Source organism: Dermochelys coriacea, chromosome 9 (genome assembly GCF_009764565.3).
Source record: "Dermochelys coriacea isolate rDerCor1 chromosome 9, rDerCor1.pri.v4, whole genome shotgun sequence".
NCBI lineage: Eukaryota > Metazoa > Chordata > Testudines > Dermochelyidae > Dermochelys > Dermochelys coriacea.
The window spans coordinates 58950156-58955149 of NC_050076.1; positions in this window are offsets into that span (position 1 = coordinate 58950156).

Sequence of the window (4994 nt, forward strand, 5' to 3'; positions counted from 1 at the left end):
TGCCTGCCAGACAGCCATTTCCTGGTAAGCTAATAGCTGCAGCAGATGAACTGAAAATGCATTTCCTGCCACTGTGCTGTAAAATTTTTATTAATGTAACAGGAGAATGCATTGCTGGCTCTAGCTGCACTGATGTTTGCGGGGCTGGGAGGCAGAAGGGTGGAAGGTGCATTAGGGTATGGATTAGCAATAGTGCAATAGCATGGGTCTTGGGTCCAGCAAGGTTCTAGGTAACACAGAGCACACACAATGCACTGCTGGAGATTCCCCCATGTGGTGTCATTCTAAAAGCATAGACAATGCAATCATGTCCCAGAGCTGGGGCTTCCAGTGCTATGAGACTGTAGGGATGATATATTTGTAGTTCTGTATTGTGATATGGCAGAGGGGATGCAGTAGGGTCTGGGTCCGATGGTTCCTGGGTGCCCTGCGTGGTGACACAGCAGAGGGGATGCAGTGAGGTCTCGGTGCTGGCAGTTCCTGGGTGCTGTGTGCAGTGATCCGGCAGAGGGGATGCAGTGGGGTCTCACATCTGGGGGCTCCAAGGAGGTGGGGTTAGAGGACTGGCTGGAATGCTGTTGTGAATGTGCAGAAGGGATGTGGTTCTGTTGAGGGTTGCTTAATTTTGTTGCATAATTAACACATGAGCTGTGTTAAAGCTGGTGTGCAGATATGGATCTGGACTGTGACTTCCCCCAGGCACTGAGATACCATGGCGATGGGTGTGTGGAACAGCCTGAACAGAATAGCACAAATGAGGGGTGATTTTATTTCTTTTTAATATTCAGCCTTTTGCTAGTGCTAGCCAGGTTCAAAGCCCCATGGAGACATTACACACGGCTTCCGCCAGAAGAGGCCTCTGCTGCCACTGCCAGACATGAAGGCCACATAACACCCCACCCCCCACCACCAAAGAGCAGAGATGGGAGAACCCACTCATGAACATATGGGAGGCATAGTCCCTTCAGAAGGTGGTGTGAGGATGAGGAGATGGAAGGCTGTGGTGGTGTGATGGGACAGAGGAGAAGAAACGGTGCCTCTGATGTGCCTCAAATACCTACTTCACAGTGTCCTTGACTTACCTACAGCACCCTCCATTCTGAAAGCTAACCCGCACACCACTGAAATGTAGCCTCCTCTGGGGTGGGACAGAGCAGTTGAGCTAGAACACATGTTCTCCCTCTCTTTCTCATCTACTGCCTTTCTCCCTCCTTTAGCTTGACTTTAGCACAGGTTTAGTGTGTTAAACTCAGCAGTAGCCCTGCCAGGCAGAAGGTGAATCTCCTGTGGCCGTCTCAGTTACTCCACAGCAAGGGGGCAGAGGGAGCGATTTTCTTTATTTAAATGTTATTAATCTGGTTGCTTTGCTTATCATGGCCATTCTACTGGGGGAAGATAGACTGGGCTGAAGCTCCTCATTGTCAGTCATGAATAATTTAGTACTGGCTGCTAGCAGGGCAGGAAAGCTTTCCAGTCTGTGGCATGCAGAAGCTGATTCAAAAATTCCGGTTTAAGCAAGAGAAAGACACAGAGAGAAAATAACCACACTGAGCCCTTCGCAGCCACATGCTTTGCAAAGCTAGGTCAGCAGCAGCATCCCCATTTCACAGGTGGGGGAAACTGAAGCACAGAGAGGGGACGGGACTTGCCCAGTGGCAGAGCTGGGAATAGAAACAAGGCTCCTGAATCTCTCTTGTAGGGTACAAGTGACTCCTATTGAGATATCCTATGAGGCAAGAATCAGCCCCAGGTCTCCATACTCCAGAGGCATTGAGGAGGTGAAAGAGAAACACTTAAAGGAACAAACCAGATGTATTTCAACAAGATGACACTAAAGTGGAAGGAGAGGTAGAGGTAAATACGCTGGAGGGTAGGGATAGGATACAGAGGGCCCTAGACAAATTAGAAGATAGGGCCAAAAGAAATCTGATGAGGTTCAACAAGGACAAGTGCAGAGTCCTGCACTTAGGATGGAAGAATCCTATGCACCGCTACAGACTAGGGACCGAGTGACTAGGCAGCAGTTCTGCAGAAAAGGACCTAGGGGTTACAGTGGACGAGAAGCTGGATATGAGTCAACAGTGTGCCCTTGTTGCCAAGAAGGCCAATGGCATTTTGGAATGTGTAAGTAGGGGCATTGCCAGCAGATCGAGGGACGTGATTGTTCCCCTCTATTCGACATTGGTGAGGCCTCATCTGGAGTACTGTGTCCAGTTTTGGGCCCCACACTACAAGAAGGATGTGGAAAAACTGGAAAATGTCCAGCGGAGGCCAACAAAAATGATTAGGGGACTGGAACACATGACTTATGAGGAGAGACTTGGGAACTGGGATTGTTTAGTCTGCAGAAGAGAAGAGTGAGGGGGGATTTGATAGCTGCTTTCAACTACCTGAAAGGGGGTTCCAAAGAGGATGGATCTAGACTGTTCTCAGTGGTAGCAGATGACAGAACAAGGAGTAATGGTCTCAAGTTGCAGTGGGGGAGGTGTAAGTTGGATATTAGGGAAAACTTTTTCACTAGGATGGTGGTGAAACACTAGAATACGTTACCTAGAGAGGTGGTGGAATCTCCTTCCTTAGAAGTTTTTAAGGTCAGGCTTGACAAAGCCCTGGCTGGGATGACTTAGTTGGGGATTAGTCCTGCTTTGAGCAGGGGGGTGGACTAGATGACCTCCTGAGGTCTCTTCCAACCCTGATATTCTATGATCCAAGGGTGTGGGGCAGCCAAGGGGGATGCCTCAGGGGCTTTGTCCAAAGCGGCACTGGAAAGACCCTTGTTGACTGCAATGAGCTTTGAAGTAATAAGGACAACATTCTGCCTGCCTCTGAGTGAGGCCAGTCCAGAGCAGAGGGGAATGCTGGGAAGGGCAGGAAAAGCCGGGTAAGTCAGAGGAGAAGCTTGTGACTTGGGCAGACAGATGGGTGGATCTGGCTCATGTATGATCCCTGGCAGCACCACAGCGCACTCCTGCATGGACACAGTCTCTATGTCCCCATGCCTGCTAGGAGATGAGGAGGAGCCTGGACCGGATTCGCTTGACCGCAGCAGCCACTGATTCTCACAGGCTTCTGCGTCAGGACCATGAAAGAGTGGGAGTCCCAGAACTCAAATATGGCCATATGGACCACTCACAATTCAGGTGCCCACCCTGGAGGTGGCTGCCCTTGCTGAATAAGCTCAGCTACTACCCACCAAGATTACCCAGAGAGCCCTCTGGTTGAGCCTTTCTGAGTGAGACAGGAGAAACAGAGAGCCTTGAGTGCTGCCACATAACTTGCTGGTTGGGGGAAAGCTCCCCTGAGACAATTGGTGTTGGAGGTGCTGCTCTGGGGCTAGCAGGCTGGGTACTGGCTTGGGCCATAAGGGATTTAGATTTAATTCCTGGCTCAGCCATAGCCTCGCTGGCCTTGGGCAGGCCACGCAATCTACCCTGGGCCTTGGTTCCCCATCTGGAATGGGAGGATGATGCTTCCCTGCTTCCCAGGGCTGTTGAGTTCAAATTAATTTGCAAGTGTGAGGTGCTCGGATACTCAGGGATGAGGGGCACATAGGTATCTAGTCAGTCACTTAAGAGGTGGCATCCCCTCAACTTGCAATCAGGCCTGTGATTAAATTGTGAATATAGAAACTGCACAACTCCTTCCATCCCCAGAGAGCTTTACCACTATGAGCACCACTGCTCTGTGAGACTGGCCAGTATCCAGGCTGACAAGAGGGGGAACACTTGTACTGGGGACCCAAGGACAGCCCCCCCAAATATCTGTGTAAATAAAGTGAAAGGGGAGGCCAACATGAGGTATTGGGACCTCACATTTCTCTTGACAGGCCTGCCAGTGTCCTTAGCCCCTGTCTACAGATGGGGAAACTGAGACTCGGAGCAGAGGAGGGACTTTTCCCACAGTGAGCTAGAATTTGGACGGAGTCTGTGCTCAGTCCACTAGTGCAACTCTCTCCCAACACAGTATTTGTTCCCGGACCTCAGGGATCAGTGCTCTCCCTATTGTAATGCCCAGGCACGTTGATTTGTGTCGTTTATCTAAAATTTAATTGATGTACAAGGATAAGCCCAGTTTGCAGAGCATATGGTAACACCATAACTGATTGACACAACTGATCCCTATTCCTTGGGAGAAGGGCTGTTCAAAGACCAGTGAAATAGCAGTGGTGGATGAGAAGGAGGAAGCTTAAGTTCAGTGGGCTAAAATGGGAAATAGGGACAGATCCTCAGTGATGGCGCTTCACTGAAGTCAACAGAGCTGCATTATCTGAGGATCTGGCCCATGATGTTTAATGTGCTATAATGTGATACTTAAGGCCAGATTCTGATGTTGGTTTTCCTGGCCCATCTCAGCATGCCCCATCATGGTGAGTGCTTCCCCAACCACCACTGCTTGCCTAGCGCTAAACATATCCTACAACATGCAGCTATCTTAGGGCAGCGCAAGGTGTCAGGCCATCCTCTCTCCCTGCTCTTGTGGCAATGGATGTTGTGGGCAGACGTGAGCCTGGACTACAAGCCCTGGTCTGACCATCCTCAGGTCTTTCGGAGCAGAGTTCGTGTGGAGGTCTCTGTCCAAATCCAAACTGTGGCTGACTTCTATTATAATTTACTAGCTTTGAGTGAGTGATACTGCCTTTTAGAGACCTGGCACCCAGGCAAAATGAAGGGTCTATTCCTGGTATTATATTCCTTTAGTCTAAGCGGCAGAAGTTTGTGTGCTTGGAGCTGGATGGCAATGTTTCTAGTGTCACTTTCCCTGCTATGTGTTGTGTGTACAATAATTGTATGTTATGTGGAGTACATTAATCCATTACAGTCTACCTAAAACGGTTCAATCCAAAGTCTGGAACAAGTTCTGGTTCCAAATGTTGTGTCTGGGACTTCTCCATGGGCAGATTGGTCTAATATTGCAGCAGTGCTGGGAGACATAAGGGTTGTTTTGCCACCCAGCCCCATTCTGGATCTGCATCCCAGATACTCCTGCCTGTGCAG